General features: G+C 43.0%; 1 long non-coding RNA gene across 5 annotated transcripts; it reads left to right on the top strand.

Moving 5' to 3' along the window:
• Window positions 1-330: 330 nt before the first annotated feature.
• On the top strand, window positions 331-6770 carry LOC121576516. 5 transcript variants are annotated; one of them, XR_006002493.2, is made up of 5 exons: window positions 331-1632; window positions 1768-1843; window positions 5560-5622; window positions 5742-5921; window positions 6053-6770. It is a non-coding gene; the product is annotated as an uncharacterized LOC121576516 (long non-coding RNA). The 5 variants fall into 5 exon arrangements; XR_006002494.2 differs by having other exon boundaries at window positions 331-1488; window positions 1765-1843; XR_006002495.2 differs by having other exon boundaries at window positions 331-1488.
• The last annotated feature ends 14405 nt before the right edge of the window (window positions 6771-21175 follow it).

Below are 21175 nucleotides of genomic sequence, written 5' to 3' on the forward strand. Positions count from 1 at the left end.
CCCAAATAGGCTTTGTCCCAACGAACCATGGCGGAGTTAGTGCCTACAAAAAGACACCATTACTATTGTCCTCTATGTCCATTTTTAATGGTCATCGCTCGAAGGCATCCAGATTTGTCAAATTAATGTCAGATTTGACATCTCGCAGCAGGTTAGGAGAATTTACGCAGCAGGTTAGGATACTCAGGTTAAGGTTAGGAAAATGGTTAGTTTAACAAATGGTAGATCCCTTCTTTCAAGCCAAGTGAATTTGTAATGGATCTGGCAACCTTGCAAAGATGACGACGACGATGAAGAAGAAGAAGAAGAAGAACACGTTGACGTCCGAAGTCAGCAACTCTACTCTAATTGGTCCTAACGATTTGTTTACGTTTTGCTAGACGCACGCGACACAGACCGCAAGAATACGTCATGGATGAGAATGGAACATCAAGAAATGGGTATAGATAGCCAGCTAGTTAGTTTGCAACAAATCATATTTCTAGTTTTGCGAAGTAAAGAAATCAAAGCTGAATGCGATGCTTACGATTTATCCGTTCACAAAACGGTCAGCTAACGTTTGCTTGGCTAACGTACCAATCTAACTAGCTAGCTATTTGTAGCTAGCTAACGTTAACGTTATTTGTTAGCCAACCAAGCAAACGTTAGCTGACCGTTTTGTGAACGGAGACATTTAACAGGGAAATTGTTAGTAGTGGTTTTATATTATATTTACCTGCACGTATACTTAGCTAGCTAGCTACCTGCCTGTATCTGTATTGCAGAGAGAAGCAGTGTCTTGCAAAGTCAAGGTCAGAGCTCCAGCAAGCATTTTGAGACATAGCTAGTTAAACAAAAAAAAATCCAGTGTACCAGCAATGTAATAGTATATGAGCAACATATCACACCCAGGACATTTCCTTAATCCCACCTGGCCTATCAGAGGTCAAGGTGGAGCTACCAGTATATTGCTTACACCTATCCAATTCTTCCAGAGCCACAAGTTCCCAGGGGCTAGGGGTTGGTTTTCAGGAATTAGTGCCAATGGACCAAGACACTGGGTTCTGAGCCCAGGTCCAGATCAAGATCAAGGGACTGCAGTTGAAAAATTAGCCGGCTGGCTAAAACCGGCACTTTTACTGAAACGTTGATTAATGTGCACTGTCCCTGTAAAAATTAACTCAAACTCTAGACTGCATTTATGGGTGTTTGAGTAGTCTTAAGGCCAACACCACAATAACAAGAAACTATCTTTGCTATAAAGTATAGTAGGACTGCTTATACTATGGTTAGTAGGGATCAGGCATTCCTGACCTGTCAGGCATGTAGGGCATTGGTCAGCAACCCTGTTCCTGGAAAGCCACAGGGTGTGCAGGATTTTGTCCCAGCTAACACTATGAGGACTAACACACTGGAGAGCTTGACCTCAAGCCTGCTTCCCTCACGGCTCTACAGGACCATGGTTGAATAGTGTGTATCGTCCTACATATATGCTGAGAGCTGTTGCAGGTAGGCATGCTATATAATGAATATGCAACATAGCTACAGGTATAAGGCTACTTATTATAGGCTGGGTTGGATGCTGACCACAGGTCACAAGTTACCTTGGCTTTAAGGGAAGGGCAATATCTGCACTTGCAATGTCATCGTAAGGTAAGACTGATTCCTCAGTGTGTGTGATAGCATTAATACCTATTAAAATCTCAAATGTCAAATTGTATATATGTTGCATGATATATCTGATCAATTACATTTGTATCTAATAATATTTCCCTCTCTATGAAGCAGTGCAGGAGCCAAGTAGAGAGGAGGCTCGTCAAGAGGAGGCACGTAAAGAAGAGGCTTGGAAGAGGAAAGATGTACAGTATGTTAAGCTAAATATGTTAAGTACAATTTCACCAATCTGAAATGGTGGGAGCATCTCACACTATGCAATAGGATCTCTGCTTCAAATTCAAAGCACAACAAGGCCTGATAGTAGCCTTCACACTGGGCGATTTCACAAGCCGATTGTTTACACTCGAGCCCCTGCCTTCCTTCTCTAACTAAATTCTGTGTGTACGATAGCTAAAAAGATATTGGGAGAAGTTAAAGACCATTATCGTAACGTTGTTGACCCTCATACTGTGAGCAAGGGAGCCTTGACTGCCTCATACGGCGTCCTGATGACAAGCAATCTAGAAAATGTATCGGTATGCTGTGGCTTGTGGCAAATTCATGGCTAAAATTACAGTGACATATCTATTAGACAGGACTAGTTTTTTGTCCTAATTTTTTCAAATGAATTTAATTCATTCACATGGCAGAATACAATTGAACTCTGAATTGCATAATAAAAAATAAAAACATACATGCAACATACATTTAGGGAACTATTGTTGTGGAATTTGTTTGGAGTTGGCGTTCATGTAGGGCAAGGGTATGAAACCCTGGCCCTGTTTTTGATTTAACCGACCTGGAAGACCAGGTGTGTTTAGGCAATCACTGAATTGATCAATTAGCTCAGTTGATCAGGTGTGGTTTGTAGTTGGAACAAAATTCTGCAGTACTCCAGGAACAGGGTTGCCTACCCCTGGTGTAGGGGACGGATGACCTTTGACAGGTGCCATTTTCATCCAGATGTTGTGATTGGTGGAGAGGTTCCTGTTGTCAGACTAGGGGAGATGGTGGGCAGAGGTTGAGGGTTGAGTGTGCTTATGTGTAGCCGCTGTATCGTGGTCCAGGCGTATTCCAGCATGCTCGCTTCTGTATTCACTCCAATTGTGCAGTCATGGTTGAGGTGAGATAGGAGTGCCAATGCCAGGGGCGCCGTGCTGTAGTACAGGCCTACAGACGGTCACCAGGCCGGGTCTGTTGATGCTGAAACACTCGAGACGGCGCAGCACAAATATATATAAAATAATATGTATATGCCATTTAGCTAACGCTTTTATCCGAAGCATCTGTGCGTACATTTTCTGAATGGGTGGCCCCAGTGGGAATCGAACCCACCATACTGGCGTTGAATGCGCCATTGCTCTACCAACTGAGCCACCGAGAACCACAAAGAGCTTCTTGTTCCCCTTTTTCACCAAGGACTCCACCTGCTGGTCCACCTGGACATCCTTGCTCCAAGGTCCAAGCAGTTAAATATCAGATGTTGTTTGCTGTGTGCCCATTAAGATACATGGGTTCCAAAGGGGGTGGGTTGTTTGTAAAGCAAACTTGGCACTTGTTTGGACTTTGCACTTGTTTGGGTTGAACTGCATGGAGTGCACATTGACCTAGCAGCGCATCTGTTCTAGAACATGTTGAAGGCTGAAGAGCTGCCCCACCCTTATGCATTCTGAAATGTCATCCGTGTATATCCACCTGTGATCGAACTTCTGAAGTGTGCTGTCAATGAGGGCCAGGAAGAAGGTCCAAGAAGGGTCTAAAGCCTTGTTCACACTGCAGGCCATAATGCTGAAATCATTATTATTTATTATTATCTGTTTTTGAATACTAACTGTCCAAACAGCAAGTTACAAGTGACCAAATCGGATTTGTGTGTGTTCAGACAGCAGTAATTTGCTGACATGGCTACGCTAGTTGTCATAGTAATGATGGGTGTGTGCGCAGTGGTGTAGGCTGATTGGTGGTGGTACTCTGTCAACAGAGTAGCTAGCAAGCAACAAGATATGCCAAACAACAGTCTAAAAACCACTTGAGGGCAAATCAATCAGATTTGAACATTCAGACACAAGTCACATGGCCAGGAATCAGATTTGTATAATTTAAAACCACCTACGAAGGTGGTTTGAAATGTGGCTTGAAATATCAGATTCCATGTGGAAAGAACAGATTCGAATTGGATCTGCCAAAAAATTGGATTTGAGTCACTTCAAACTGCCAATGTGAAAACGGCTTAAGAAGCCTCTCCACAGGTCAGCTGTTGCAACTTGCCACGATGAGAGGGTGCCTTAATACCTCACCCTCTGCTTCCTGTTGGAGATGAAGCTACAGACCCAGGGGATAATGGACTCTCTGACTCATAGCTGAATCAGGCACTTTGTTACCACTGTATGGTCAACTTTGTTGAAGGCGTTGGCAATCTGTTGTTGTTATGGTGCAGATGGTCTTACTTGCATCAGTGGACTTCATGTCTAGGAGGCTGACCAAGGCGTCTGTCGTCGACCTGCCCTTTTTGCATCCAAACCGTCTTGGGTCAAGCTTGTGTCCGATGTCTTCCAGCATCCAATCGGTGGCATGGGTTCATTCACACTGTTGATAAAATGGGGTAAAGAGACAAACTGATGGAGGCTCAAGTCATGTTGACGTATGATCCGGTCTGTAGCAGCAGAGTGTATAAATGCTTTCAGGGGCGCAACTTTGGTTTTTAGAAGTGGGGGTCACATAACTCATTATTATTTAATTTTGATCCAGTCGGATAAACACTCCAAACAGCCTACCCGACCGCTCGGAGGAATCCGCATGGTTCTAAAACACACCCGTTGCCTCATTTTGTATCACATTCCAATGATAAAACTAAGGGGGACAAAAATGCAATTTCAGAATGTGCCCCCCGTCCCCAGTGAAAGTTGCGCCCCTGAATGCTTTTGAAAACCAAAACATAGTGACATTAGTACTATAGACTGACTTGAGGAGTTTAGAGTGGAAGATTGGGGCTTTACAATTGAAAGTGTCATAAATGAGTGTGTATACAGTTTATTTGGGGTGTGTTGTCAGAGTGTGTAGACTAAATTCCTCGTAGAGTGAACAGTGGTGGGTGTAATAAGGAGCTGTAGGACCAAATCTAATGCCAGGGTATCACAGTATGGCCAGGCATAGATAGCAGAACGTTATGCTAAGACAAACTCCGATTGAGGAGTACATTCAGAAAGAGCACACAACATAATACTCCTCACCTCTCCACCCTGATAGCTGATGTGTGGTGAACGTTCTGGCACAGTATGGTTGCTATGCATCACCAAGTGGGTGCTACACATTGGTGGGGGATAAGGTGTATGTAAAGTGCTTTGAGAGGTCTTTCTGATCTAAACATTTATTTCACATCTGCAGAAATAGTTTTTCAGACCTAGCGGGAATGTTTTTTTTGTTAATTATCTGACTGTAGTCCCAGTCCTTCCTCAAAGATGGTCCAGCGGAGACTTAAGGAAGACGGCCCATGCAGTTTCCCAGATACATGTATGCAATGTCCCTTTCCATATTTATTTGCAGGATGCAATGCCATCAACTACACCAGGGTTTACCAAACTTTTTCCACCACGGCCACCTATTTCTCAGCTTTGATCTAACTTTATTAAATATGAACACCATTCGCCAGAGTAGGCTAGCCTGTTCTCTATGAGTGGAGCGGAGACCGTGAGTGGAGTGGAGGGTCCCGCACATGCGCAGAAGCTTCGGGACCTTAAGCTGTCAGGAGGAAAGATCCAGAAAAGTCGTTTTTTTTTTTTTACATTGCATGCTTTTATTTCCCATCATGCTTTCAATAATCTCACCAGAAGAAGAAAAAACCCATAACTAACCAACGCTTTGAAGAAATCAACTGACTTTAAGCTGTCACTGTAGGATCGGTATTTGTTTGTTCTTTACCTCTAGAACACAACTTGAAACATCAGGAGGAGGAACCAAAGTGATGGACCTGGTTTCAATGACAGAAAAGTAATTTCTACATTAGATTTTTACATTTGCCATATTGTGTTGAATACTGTTTTGAAAATATGCCACGTTACTTTTTCTACTATTTATTGCATATTTGTTTGCCGTCTGTGTATTATCAGGGCAGACAAAAAGATGTAGGCAATGGAGAAAAAACATAATGTGGTACAGCGGTGGTCACTTGCCAGCTTTGAGTCCAACAGAATACTCAAAGCTGCGTTGGGCAAAAGCTGTGTCGAATACCATCTACCACTCTGCTCTGGAACGTAAATTAATGTGCGGCTTAATGAGGAAATATGCAGGTGAGAGTAATGAAAATCTTTGTACCATTGTTGAAGTTCTATATGCACGTTAGGATATCATTATCTAAACTGTAATACTAACTGTAAGACTAACTAACTGTAACACTGTTTTGTTTTTTCTTTCATTTCAGTGGGTCAAGCAATGGCAACAAGTTTGTCAAGGCAAATCTTGAAACGTTATAACACATTCAGGGCATCAATAGAGCTGTACGGCCTGAAGAGGCCTACCCTTCTCTAATCTCCCTCAACTGCTGGCTTTCGAAGTGGCAATCGATCTGGAGGGTGGTGTCTGGAGCCAATGTGGAGGGAGTTTCTGTTTAACCGCAAACAGATACACTTTTTTGTTTTTGCTATGAGAAAGCTTGACCTTTCCACGTTGCTCTGTAATGTTTATTTAAATGATCAGACTTTCCTCTCGTCTCCTGTCTTTTGTACTGGAACGTTTTGGGGATTTCAAGGTCTTTATACTGTAATTGTGAATAAACATTTATCAAATGCATGTGTCAACAATAAAGGTGTACAGTTGCTTATGTCTTTCACTTTGGATGTACCGGAGTTAAAAGTATTATCAATGTAATGGATATGAAATGGGAAAAGTATCAAAAGAACCAACAACAACGCATGTTAAACCAAAGTGATTTGTTTGCATTGCAAAGTTTGTTTTGGGCGGGGGGACAGAATGATTCCATTCGTAGGCCTATACTCTTTCACTGAAACAAATATAGAACCCCAGGGGTTCTTCTTAACTGAACCAAAATGTGTTCCATATATAACCCTGTAGGGTGCCATTTATAAATGATTGCTACTAATAAAAATACAATTTCTAGCTAAGAATATAATATAACCATATTTAATAATGGACAAAACAATAAATACCAGCATAGTTTAGAAAGTCATGTAATGATTAACTAAGTATATTTTTGTTCCAATATGCGATTATGGGTAATTTTGAGGTCTGAATAATCAATTATTCAATAATCCTGTGTCAGTACTTTCAATGATGAAATGTGAGTGATTTCGGAAGGTAGGCAAAGTTATTTTTCAACTAACTTGTTTAATCTGCATCAGATGGTGGAGAGACACTGGGCCAGTCCTCTGCCCCAGGCGTTGCTGACGCCTGCCAGATCTTACAACGTCTGGATATGTATTTTACGTATCAGCTAACAAAAAAAAAAAGCTTTGACTGGGAAAATTGTTTTGAATGTTCATCCAACTCGGAATTCTAAGAAAAACTATGAAACTGGGCAAAGGTTATTGGATGTGACATATTCAGAAATGTCCTCATTTCCTGAGAAGGTTAGCTTCACACGCTGGGCATGGGATCCAAAGTACCAGTACCTCTTGGAAGCCCTTTCATAGAGGGTAAGAAATATAATGGAAAATGTGTATTATTGATCATCAGCATTTGGCCAAATCATAATTTAAGTTAATTGAGTCTACAACTAACTTATTTATGGCCCTGCAACTTTGACATCACTGCCTAAATACTGTCCATATGAAGTTCATGAGAATAATCCTTGCCAGGGACAATTTAAGGACATTTAGTTTTATTGTTGTGGTGTAGCTCCATTTACTCCTTTGAACTTCTTTAAAAGTACAGCCTTATACAAATACATGGCCAGACAGTAGGCCAGACAGTAAGGGTCAGAAGGTAGGCCAGACATTAGGGCCAGACAGTAGGCCAGACAGTAGGCCAGACAGTAGGGTCAGACAGTAGGCCAGACAGTAGGGTCAGAAGGTAGGCCAGACTGTAGACCAGACAGTAGGCCAGACAGTAGGCCAGACAGTAGCCAAGCCAGTAGGCCAGACAGTAGGCCAGACAGTAAGGGTCAGACAGTAGGCCAGACATTAGGGTCAGACAGTAGGCCAGACAGTAGGGTCAGAAGGTAGGCCAGACTGTAGACCAGACAGTAGGTCAGACAGTAGGCCAGACAGTAGGGTCAGAAGGTAGGCCAGACAGTAGGCCAGACAGTAGGCCAGACAGTAGGGTCAGACAGTAGGCCAGACATTAGGGTCAGACAGTAGGCCAGACAGTAGGCCAGACAGTAGGGCAGACAGTAGGGTCAGACAGTAGGCCAGACAGTAGGGTCAGACAGTAGGCCAGACAGTAGGCCAGACAGTAGGGTCAGAAGGTAGGCCAGACTGTAGACCAGACAGTAGGGTCAGAAGGTAGGCCAGACTGTAGGCCAGACAGTAGGGTCAGACAGTAGGTCAGACAGTATGCCAGACAGTAGGTCAGACAGTAGGTCAGACAGTAGACCAGACAGTAGGCCAGACAGTAGACCAGACAGTAGGCCAGACAGTAGACCAGACAGTAGGCCAGACAGTAAGGTCAGACAGTAAGGCCAGACAGTAGACCAGACAGTAGGCCAGACAGTAGGGTCAGACAGTAGGGTAGGACAGTAGGCCAGACAGTAGGCCAGACAGTAGGCCAGACAGTAGGCCAGACAGTAGGGTCAGACAGTAGGCCAGACAGAGGGTCAGACAGTAGACCAGACAGTAGGTCAGACAGTAGGGTCAGACAGACCAGACAGTAGGTCAGACAGTAGGCCAGACAGTAGGTCAGACAGTAGTATTGACAGTAGGCCAGACAGTAGAACAGACAGTAGACAAGACAGTAGGGTCAGACAGGGTCAGACAGTAGGCCAGACAGTAGGGTCAGACAGTAGGTCAGACATTAGGCCAGACAGTAGGCCAGACAGTAGGGTCAGACAGTAGGCCAGACAGTAGACCAGACAGTAGCCAAGCCAGTAGGCCAGACAGTAGGGTCAGACAGTAGGGTCAGACAGTAAGGTCAGACAGTAGGGTAGGACAGTAGGCCAGACAGTAGGGTCAGACAGTAGGCCAGACAGTAGGCCAGACAGTAAACCAGACAGTAGGGTCAGACAGTAGGGTCAGACAGTAGGCCAGACAGTAGGCCAGACAGTAGGGTCAGACAGTAGGCCTGACAGTAGGCCAGACAGTAGATCAGACAGTATAACAGACAGTAGACAAGACAGTAGGGTCAGACAGAAGGCCAGACAGTAGGTAAGACAGTAGGGTCAGACAGTAGGCCAGACAGTAGGTCAGACAGTAGGGTCAGACAGTAGGCCAGACTGTAGACCAGACAGTAGCCAAGCTAGTAGGCCAGACAGTAGGGTCAGACAGTAAGGTCAGACAGTAGGGTAGGACAGTAGGCCAGACAGTTGGTCAGACAGTAGGGTCAGACAGTAGGCCAGACAGTAGGCCAGACAGTAAACCAGACAGTAAGGTCAGACAGTAGGGTCAGACAGTAGGCCAGACAGTAGGCCAGACAGTAGGGTCAGACAGTAGACCAGACAGTAGGCCAGACAGTAGGGTCAGACAGTAGGTTAGACAGTAGGCCAGATATTAGACTAGACAGTAGGCCAGACAGTAGGGTCAGACAGTAGGTTAGACATTAGGCCAGACAGTTGGCCAGACAGTAAGGTCAGACAGTATGGCCAGACCGTAGACCAGACAGTAGGCCAGACAGTAGACCAGACAGTAGGCCAGACAGTAGACCAGACAGTAGGGTCAGACAGTAGGTTAGACATTAGGCCAGACAGTAGGCCAGACAGTATGGCCAGACAGTAGACCAGACAGTAGGCCAGACAGTAGACCAGACAGTAGGCCAGACAGTAGACCAGACAGTAGGGTCAGACAGTAGGGTCAGACAGTAGGTCAGACAGTAGGCCAGACAGTAGGCCAGACAGTATGGCCAGACAGTAGGCTGCATAATATGTCTGACTTGTGTACTTTCCTGTTTTTCATACTGCATGAATTATAGTATGTTGTGTTTGTGTGTTTGTATGCGGACTTCATGAAATCAATTTCCATGACATAGACTAACTGTTAAAGATGGATTTTAAAGCCTTGAGATAATTGAGACATGGATTGTGTATGTGTGCCATTCAGAGGGTGAATGGGCAAGACAAAAGATTTACTGTAAGTGCCTTTGAACGGGGTATGGTAGTAGGTGCCAGGCGCACCGGTTTGTGTCAAGAACTGCAACGCTGCTGGGTTTTTCACGCTCAACAGTTTCCCGTGTGTATCAAGAATGGTCCACCACCCAAAGGACATCCAAACAACTTCACACAACTGTGGGAAGCATTGGAGTCAACATGCGCCAGCATCTCTGTGGAATGCTTTCGACTCCTTGTAGAGTCCATGCACAACTAATTTAGGCTGTTCTGAGGGCAAAAGGGGGTGCAACTCAACATTCACCCTCTGAATGGCACACATACAACATATGATTGAAATGCATTTAACAAGTGACATCAATAAGGGATCATCGCTTTCACCTGGATTCACCTGGTCAGTTTATGTCATGGAAAGAGCAGGTGTTCTTAATGATTTGTACACTCACTCCACCTTATGGATTTAAAAGGAATGGAGTGGTGTAAGGAAAATGGTGGACATTTCCTTGAGACCTTCTTGCCTCAATCCAACACTTTCAAATGCACGAGGGGGCGTGAACAAGTGCACACTTCTGGATGAAGGGTAGAGAATCAGAACATGTGTACATTTCATATTCCTGTCGTTTTCTTCTGATATGTCCTCTTTTTGGCCCACATAGTAACCGCTCCGCCATTCTCCCTCCTACTTAACAAAAAAATATACAGTATATAACTTGCTGATATCCTTACATTGAATTATTAAAATGTACAATTAGTGTTATAAAGTTGCTATGACCAGCACTGCAGATATGATCTGCAATGATCGCGATGCAAGACTTCACACAGTCACACAAAGTATCTGAGCATGTGCAGCAGTTCGCTTCACACGGATACAATGTGTTAGTTACGGGACCAAAACAGCGGAGAAGTTAAGCCTTGCGCTTCGATGCTCTTAGTTGTTACGGAAGTTGACCCACTTCTGCTGTTTACTTTGTGCGTCTACGTCATCGAGCTGAATCTACCTTTAAATGCAGAGACAGAGCAACAAAACATTTGCATATTCACATATATTTAAAAACTCTTTAGGATATGTTTAAACTAAAACAAAATCTAACTTCACACATTTGATTAATATGGCAGTCAGTACACGTACGTGTATTATACCTGTTTGATACATTATGTTTCAAAATGGATATCTTCTCCTGAATGTTAGGGACAATCGGTGAAGAACAAACACCATTGTAAATACAACCTATATTTATGTTTATTTATTTTCCCTTTTGTACTTTAACTATTTGCACATTGTTACAACACTGTATATAGACATAATATGACATTTGATATGTATTTATTATTTTGGAACTTCTGAGTGTAATGTTTACTGTTAATCTTTTATTGTTTATTTCACTTTTGTTTATTATCTATTTCACTTGCTTTGGCAATGTTAACATACGTTTCCCATGCCAATAAAGCCCCTTAAATTGAAATAGAAATTGTATTGAATTGAATGCTGGGAAGAAGGACCAGAGGGGTGTGTGTGCGTTGAGAGAGCGCTGGTTGAGAGAGCGCTGGTTGAGAGAGCACTGGTTGAGAGAGCACTGGTTGAGAGAGCGCTGGTTGAGAGAGCACTGCAACAGAGGCTGAGTCACGGAGACAGAGCAGCACCCGCGCATGTCGTGACAACTTTTTACCAGTTGTAGGTAGGCTATTTTGATTGGTCATTATGGAGACACCCTTTTTTCATAAAACATTAAAGCGCTAGAAGGACTTTAGGGCGTTAATTAAAACCCAGATTTGAGTCAGTAGCCTATGCCTATTGAAATAACAAGTCAATCTCGCAAATAGGCCATTTATAACGGTTTGTGGTCTTAACGTCTGGCACATAATATAGTCTTAACATCTGGCACATAACGGAACAATTGCCAGAAACATTCGTTTTTTGAAGTTCTTCCAAGTGATTCTTGCACAGAGATTTCGAGATCCTCTGTCCATCTTTCATCACTCACACTCCTGTCGGATTTATCTATAGTTATGCACAAACTGGATTTATTTACAATTATAAACTGGGTGGTTTGAGCCCTGAATGCTGATTGGTTGAAAGCCATGGTATATCAGACTGTGTACCACAGGAATGACAAAAAAGTACTTTTTACTGCTCTAATTACGTTGTTAACCAGTTTATAATAGCAATAAGGCACCTCAGGGATTTAATAAGGCACCTATGTCATAAGAACAGCCCATAGCCGTGGTATATTGGCCATATACCACACCTCCTCGGGCCTTATTGCTTAATCAAAGCAGTCAAAACAAGTTACATTGACATCCATTGATGGAAAATATCTGGAAGGTTTAATAAGGGCAATTTATCTTTTCTTAAACTTGCAAAAATTATTATCTTGATGGAAAACCGAATTTTGCTTCTTAACCTATGTCGTTAAAAATGACGTCGATATTCCTTCTTAATTCGCTCGATAACGTTATGGAAAAAGGGTTTCATGGATAAATGTGGCAAAAACAAAATGTTGCCAAGTTTTCAGGCCTTGTGGGCGGGTTTTCAGAGGTCATTGACTTGACATTTTTGCTTGACCTGGCAACCCTGCCTTCACCAAGTAAGACCCTAAGTGAATATGTTATCATTAAAATGACATTCTTTAAGACAATACAATAAGTATTTCATAAGGCCTTATTTTGAGGGCCTAGTTTAACCCTAATACAGTGGCCTGAAACTAATGGTTTACAGGCCACATCAAGCCTGCAAGTCACATTATGCTGGCTTGCAAAGTGATGTGTAATACCTATTGGAATTCAGACAGAGTGGGGATATCCAACATTTTGAAATGTTATTCACCTGCAACCTGCATTCACACTTACATAGTTAATTTAACTCCTGAATCAAAAATATAAATGTTACACTGAAAAATCAACACTAGGTAACACTGGCTAATTTCTCAAAATAAGGGTTCTTTGGCTTGTAACCATAGTGGATCCCTTTTTGGTGCTTTCCTAAGGTTCTATAAAGAACCATTAATAAAAGGTTCTATATAACACAGAAAAAGGGTTATAAAAACCTTTATAGAAAATGGTTCTATATAGAACCTTTCTCAATCTCAAAGGTTCTACAAATACCCTTTTGAACAACCATACAGAGTTTCTTATTCTGGTTAGCCATAATATATTGTTAAAATTCCTTTGGCATTATTATTGTGTTAATTGACAAGTTGAATCAGGTGTGCTACCTCTGGAACAGCTGGGGGTCCCTGAGGAGAGATTTAAGAACCACTGAATTTGTCAACTGTTGACACAAGGCCCTACATAAGTCTTTCACAAGACACTGTAACTGGTAGGGTTGCCAGGTGAAGCGAAAATGTCCAGTCCAATGACTAGCCCAAATTTATTTTTTCACAGCAATAGAGGAGTTGCCATATCTAAACAATAAAAAAAATTCCATAACGTTATCGAGCCAATTAAGAAGGAATATCATAGTAACTGGTAACGACGTTAGAAGAAAAATGTGGGTTTCCTCAAAATAATAATTATTTCAAGCTATGACATAATAAAGGAATTTGAATATGTGGCAATAGAAAATATAATTTGCCCTTATTAAACTCGCCAGATAATTTTCCATCAATGGATGTCGATTTAACTTGTTTGACTGCTATGATTAAATAATAAGGCACAAGGGGGTATATGGCCAATTTTGTGACGAGTACTGAGTATACGAAGAGGCAGGACGCAGACGCAGGAATTAACAAGGTCAAGGTTTACTTAACAATGACAAAGAGGAATAACAAAGACAGAGTAAACGACACGAAGCTAAACAATCACACACAACTATCACAGAACAGTCCAGGGCTGAATAGGGGTGGGGAGGAGGTGCAGGTGCGCTGGAGGTGATTAGGGTGCGTTGGGTTTCCATTCCGGTGTTGCTGAGGTGGTGCGCTCAGACCGGTGGCTCAGTAGACCGGCGAATCAGAGCGCCGGAGAGGAGCAACGGGAGGAAACGTGACAGTACCCCCCGGACGCGCGGCTCCAGCCGCTGGACGTCACCGGCCAGGAGGATGACCCCGAGGACGAGGAGCGGGCCGGTCAGGGCGGCGACGGTGGAAGTCCCGAATTAGGTTGGGGTCCAGAACGTCCCCAGCCGGAACCCAGCTCCTCTCCTCAGGACCATACCACTCCCAGTCCACCAGGTAATGGAGCCGTCCCCCACGGAACCTGGAGTACCGCAGGTCCCTCACCGAATACGCTGGACTCCCGTCAATGTCCAGGGGTGGAGGAGGCGTACCCCGGGGGACGGCATCAGCCAGAGGACCAGGAACCGCCGGCCTGAGGAGAGACACATGAAAAGTGTGATAGGGAAATATGTACGAAAAATACAAAAGAAATACAAAAAACTGGCTATTTACACGGACACACAACAAAGAACACGACCGCACTCCACCAGTCTTTCACATTGATGTTGGGTGACTTTATGCCACTCCTGGCGCAAAAATTCAAGCAGCTCGGCTTTGTTTGATGGCTTGTGACCATCCATCTTCCTCTTGATCACATTCCAGAAGTTTCAATGGGGTTCAGGTCTGGAGATTGGGCTGGCCATGACAGGGTCTTGATCTGGTGGTCCTCCATCCACACCTTGATTGACCTGGCTGTGTGGCATGGCGCATTGTCCTGCTGGAAAAACCAATCCTCAGAGTTGGTGAACAATGTCAGAGCAAAAGGAAGCAAGTTTTCTTCCAGGACAACCTTGTACGTGGCTTGATTCATGCGTCCTTCACAAAGACAAATCTGCCTGATTCCAGCCTTGCTGAATTACCCCCAGATCATCACCGATCGTCCACCAAATTCCACAGTGGGTGTGAGACACTGTGGCTTGTAGGCCTCTCCAGGTCTCCGTCTAACCATTAGACGACTAGGTGTTGGGCAAAGCTGAAAATTGGACTCATCAGAGAAGATGACCTTACTCCAGTCCTCTACGGTCCAATCCTTATGGTCTTTTGCAAACCTCAGCCTGGCTCTTCTTCTCATTGATGAAGGGCTTTTTTCTAGCTTTGCATGACTTCAGCCCTGCCCCTAGGAGCCTGTTTCAAACCGTCCTCGCCGTGCACTTCACCCCAAACTGCCGTTTGCCATTCTTTTTGTAGGTCACTTGATGTCATCCTATGGTTGTTGAGTGACATTCGAATGAGTTGGCGGTCATCCCGGTCAGTAGAGAGTCGTTTTCGCCCTCTGCCGGTCTGTAGCTTTGTTGTCCCCAATGTCTGCTGCTTGACCTTGTTCTTATGAACCGCCGTCTTTGAAATTTAAAGGATAGAAGCAACCTGACGCTCACTGTATCCCTCTGCCAGTAAAGCCAGAATTTAACCCTTCTTTTCCTCACTCAAAACTTTCCTTTTCAACTCTTTTGGCATGGTCAATAGTTATTTTTTTAGTAATATTACTTTTGAGGTACTATTAGCACTGTTGCCATCCAGCTGGGTCTTATTGCAAGAGGATAGTGATGACCACAGCAGTGGTTTTTATACTTTTCCTCGTTGAATAAGATTTGGTTCATGTGATCACCTAATCAGTACCTAATTCAGTAGAATGAGGTGTGCCTGTGTTGGAACTCAACAGACACTCGAATGGAATGGCTGTCATACATGTAGAGATGCTGTTTAAAGAACATTTACAGTGGTCTCTTAATTTTTTCCACAGAGAAATGCAATAGCAGCTGTGGTGCAATTTAGAAAATCCCAAATTCCTGCAACACGTTTTCAAAGTCGCACAATTTGGCGGGACAACCGCAAACATTGCAAAACTCCTAAATGATTCCAGTAATATAACACAACAGCTTACATAAACTGGAATGGCACTCTCACTCATGGTTGCGCAAAAATAGCTGTGCCCAAACCACGCCCCGAAATATGCTAATGAGCTGGCACCCCTACATTTTAATTATCGCTAAAAGAGTAAAGAACCCTTTTCTGAACTGCAAAGAATCATTGAAGGGCTCCAATAGTTGAGTCATTAATTATGGCTACAGAAAGAACCATCACCCTAACCAAAGAACCCTTGAAGAAACCTAATTTCTAAGTGTGCAGTCTACAGTCTACTCAACCAAAAGTTTTGGTGGAAAAATGCCATTCCTCCTTTTCTCTACAAAATACTTGTTTTAGTTGACCAACCAGTTTCTTTTGTTTCACGGAGTAAACTGCTATTCTAATTCGATTAGATCAGAAACGTCTTGAAACAGGTTTTTATCGAGAGGAGCCCAATGTAACGTAACACAATAGGGTGGCGTAACAGGTTTGTTGTCATCCATAATCTTTATGTTGCCACCAGATGGCAGTGTTTACCATGTACACAGGGTGTCTCATTTTAGTTTTATGTGCAGTACTTACTACTACTACTACTTGATTTAAAGAAACAAAATACAAAGAATACATCTTAAAAAGTAATGAAATAAAAATAATAAAAGCTAGAAATATTTAGCAAAAAAATATCTAATTCAAAATAGTGGTTTAAATCATTACAAAGCAGATACTTGTATTTACTACATCCAAGTTCAGGGTTAATGGATATATTTCCACATATTGATTTAAACTTGTTGATTACAATATCTACCAGTCCCTGTCATACAGTGAAGTACATTACCAGAACATAACCGACTCCTAGCCAATATGTTAATTAATTATTTATGAACTGCACGTTAACTACTAGGATACATCAATGTGAATTGTTACCAATAACACTCACTTTAAATATCATAGCTATTCCTTTAAAGTTAGAGTATGAATTTGTATGACATATATTAATGTACCTACATTTCAAGTTACCCAACTGCCGTAAAATGTTAATTTATGTTTCAAATTCTTGATAAGTTAACAGTCAACAAGTAAGCTATACAGTTTTCTAATAAATCAGTGATGATTATTTGTATTATTTTATACTATACAATTGCTTAGAGGAAGAGATCTTTACAACAAGAATCTAAATAATCTAAAAAATCAAGGTGTCAAAATGATTGGATCACCCATTTTCAATACACCAGACACTGAACCTTTTTCTAAAATGTTTTATGACATTGGAGAACAAATTGGGAGAGATTTTAGACTATTCCACCTTACAGAATCTTTCCAGATCCTTGACATCTTTAGTTTGCGCCATGAACTGACCTCTTCAATTCAAACCACAGATTTTCAATGTGGTTATGCATCTTTGGTTATGCGTCTCTCTTTTGAAGCAGAACCCACCACTAATGTGTGTGGCCAAAGAGCTCTATTTTCATCTGACCATAGCACAAGTTCCAATCCAAGTGCCAATGGCGTTTAGCGAACTCCAGGCATTTACATGTACGACATGAAAATATAGCTATTTGGCCACGCACACCATTGGTGGGTTTTGCGTCGAAAGAAAGATGATGCATATGCAAAAAATAACCCCATACCTACTGTAAAATATGGAGGTGGATCTTTGATAATATGGAGCTATTTTGCTTTGGTCAAAGGCATTATGAACTGTACCCAGTAGGCTACTAGGACATTTTAGCCAAAAACGTAGTTCCCACTGTGTGACTCTGTCGCTATCAATTGATCTATTCACTTTCTATAAAAGAGAATATGTATAATTAAATAGAAGGCTCATCTAAATTATAATAATAAAACATATTTAGTACCCTAATAAAAATGGGGGAAATCGGGTCTAGACTTTATTTTCCTTAACCCTAAAAGATGTCAAGAGTCTTGTTATACTACGTAGCATTCATTGCAGGGAATGAGCTTCAAAACAACATCATTTTGCCTCAAATTAAACAAAATCTAGCTTTTGGTGGTTTATTTTATATCTCAAACAATAATACAAAATATCTTTTTTAAAGGTTTGTTTATGCGAAAACCTCCAGCAAGGCTATAAAATATGCTCTTAATGAGTTATGAACATTGAATGCAGAATATGTAGACCTGTCGAATCAGAAACGCAGAGATCAAAAGAATTGACAGCTGCTACTGGAACATTTGTCCCAAGCAAATAATTTGCATAAGGGTAGTGGCTGGTGTCTGTCTGTCTAAATCGCATGTCTGGCGATTTATTTATATAAAAAAAAACGAATTCATGACAAAGTGTGATGCGCTATCCAAGAGTCATTGAGATCAATTAAATGGAACTGTCATCTCCTTGACAGCCTCTGTCTTTGTCGGGTTGGGCTGTACTTCCTTTTTCAGAGATAATGTGGCCCAGGAACTTCATTTCCTGCTTTGACAGGTCCCATTTGTCCATGTTCAGAGTTAAACCGTCCTTTTCCATCTTCTGCAACGCGGCATGAAGTCTTGCATCATGCTCCTCTTGTGTTTGGCCCCAGACTAACACATCATCCATGTGATAGACCACTGCCTCCAGGCCTTCAGTGACCTCTGTCACCATTCTGTTCTGGAAGTGTTCAGGTGCTGAAGCGATGCCGAAAGGCAGACGGTTGAAGTAGTAACGTCCGAAAGGTGTGATGAAGGTTGTTAGCTCAACTGACTCTAGTGGGACCTGTCAGAAGCCCATGTTCACGTCGAGCTTGCTGAAGATCTTCGCCCCGGCTAGTGAGCCAAGGGTCTGTTCAACAGAGGGAAGTATGTATTTTTCTCTACACACTGACTCGTTGAGACTGGTGAAATCGACACACACTGTATCTGCACGTCCCCATTCTTCTTTGGCACAACCACCATGCCGGCGCACCAGACCGTGGGCTCCTCCACTCTGGTGACAACCTTGAACCCTTGCATGCGCTCTAGCTCTTTCTTGACTTTTGGCAGACATTTCAAAGGAATCCGTTGTTGAGTGTGGAGTAGGGCTCTGCGCAGGGTTTCAGCTTGATGGTATATGGTTGTTGTACTGTGCCAAGACTGTTGCACAGCTTTGGATAGCTTTCTTTCAGTGTCTGTAGATCAATGCTGTCGAGTCGAGCAACTAGCTCAAGCTTTGTGATAGCTGGTCTGCCTAGTAAAGCTGTGTGTAGATCTCTGATGACATCATCCACGTCCTCCAGTGTTTCCTTTTCTCCCTTTGGTTAGAACCACACTCACGTCCTGCGGCTCTCTTCTTTGTCCTAGCAGAGTTTTTGTTGCTTTTTGCAGAGCTTGCTTGCTGGTTCCTGCAAAAATGTGATTGAACACATTCTCTGGGAAACAGTCACATCGGCACCAGCGTCTATTTTGAATTTCACATTTCTGTCCATCACTTGAATGTCAATCACTCTACTATATAGGTCACCTCCTGCTGTTATTGTTCCTAGGAAAATGCTATCATCCTCTTCTTGAACCTTGTTCACGGTTCTTGATGACATACACACACATTGGTAGTGCCCCTTTCCCCCCACAGGAGTGACACACTATTTCATTAGATGCACACTGTGCTCTTGGATGTGCAGGGCTTTTGCCCCAGTTTTGACACTTCGACAGATTTTTGTCATTAGCATTTCCACGGCTAGCTTTCTCACGCTGGAATTTCTGTTTCCACTGATACTGGCTGCCATTCTACATTACTCCACTGAGCCTCTGTTGTTGTCAATGTGTCAATGTGTCACTGTGTCACTGTGTCACTGTGTCAATGTGTCACTGTGTCAATGTGTCAATGTGTCACTGTGTCAATGTGTCAATGTGTCAATGTGTCACTGTGTCAATGTGTCACTGTGTCAATGTGTCAATGTGTCACTGTGTCAATGTGTCAATGTGTCACTGTGTCAATGTGTCACTGTGTCACTGTGTCACTGTGTCAATGTGTCAATGTGTCACTGTGTCAATGTGTCAATGTGTCAATTTGTCAATGTGTCACTGTGTCACTGTGTCAATGTGTCAATGTGTCAATGTGTCACTGTGTCAATGTGTCAATGTGTCACTGTGTCAATGTGTCACTGTGTCAATGTGTCAATGTGTCACTGTGTCACTGTGTCACTGTGTCAATGTGTCACTGTCAATGTGTCACTGTGTCACTGTGTCAATGTGTTACTGTGTCAATGTGTCAATGTGTCACTGTGTCAATATGTCAATGTGTCAATGTGTCACTGTGTCAATGTGTCAATGTGTCACTGTGTCAATGTGTCAATGTGTCACTGTCAATGTGTCACTGTGTCAATGTGTCACTGTGTCAATGTGTCACTGTGTCAATGTGTCACTGTGTCACTGTGTCAATGTGTCACTGTGTCAATGTACATGAGAGTGTTTACCTGGTTCTCCTCAGTAGATGTGTGGAGATAACTCAGATAACTCGCCTGATGAAAGCGCTCGAACATCCTAATCCATTTGCAGTTTAGAAAAATCTACCGGCTCTGGTGGCTGTATGCTAAATGTATAACTTTTTTATTTAACTAGTCAGTTGAGAACAAATTCTTATTTACAATGACGGCCTTCCCCGGGCCAATTGTGCGCCGCCCCATGGGACTCTCAATCACGGCCGGATTGTGATACAGCCTAGAATTGAACCAGGGTCTGTAGTGACGCCTCTAGCACTGAGATGCAGTGCCTTAGACCACTGCGCCACTCGGGAGCCCACTTGGGCCTGCATGCGTGAATATCCGTGCCTCTCCTGCTGCACCTTGCACGGTCGGCTGGCCTCTTCCTGCTACTGGCCTCTTCCTGCTGCTGGCCTCTTCCTGCTGCTGGCCTCTTCCTGCTGCTGGCCTCTTCCTGCTGCTGGCCTCTTCCTGCTGCTGGCTTCTTCCTGCTGCTGGCCTCTTCCTGCTGCTGGCCTCTTCCTGCTGCTGGCCTCTTCCTGCTGCTGGCCTCTTCCTGCTGCTGGCCTCTTCCTCTTTCTGCTGCTGGCGGTTGCTGCTGCGCTTATCCCTTCTTCCATGCTAATTACCCTCCTCGATCTTCTTCCCAAAACGTTTCAACCAGGTAAACTAAACTCTGTTGCTAAATCCACTTCTTCTAGTCCACGTTTCTTTGTAAATGTTTAACCAAATGCTAAGCATTACTGTGGAAGAGTGTAAATATACTGGACAGAGATATAAACGCAACATGCAACAATTTCAAAGATTTTACTGAGTTACAGTTCATATAAGGAAATCAGTAAATGTAAATAAATAAATTAGACCCTAATCTATGGATATCACACGACTGGTGCAGCCATGTGTGGGCCTGGGAGGGCATAGGCCCACCCACTGGGGAGCCAGGCCCACCCACTGGCGAGCCAGGCCTAGGCAATCTGAATACGTTTTTCCCCAACAAAAGGGCTTTATTACAGACAGAAAAAGCCCTTAGCAACCCCCCTTGCCCCCCCTCAGATGATCCCACAGGTGGTCTGTGGTTGTGAGGCCGGTTGGACTTACTACCAAATTCTCTAAAATGCCAAATTCTCTACTCTTCTGGTAGAGAAATGAACATGAAATTATCTGGCAAC

The sequence above is a fragment of the Coregonus clupeaformis genome, chromosome 11 (assembly GCF_020615455.1).
Source record: "Coregonus clupeaformis isolate EN_2021a chromosome 11, ASM2061545v1, whole genome shotgun sequence".
Lineage (NCBI taxonomy): Eukaryota > Metazoa > Chordata > Actinopteri > Salmoniformes > Salmonidae > Coregonus > Coregonus clupeaformis.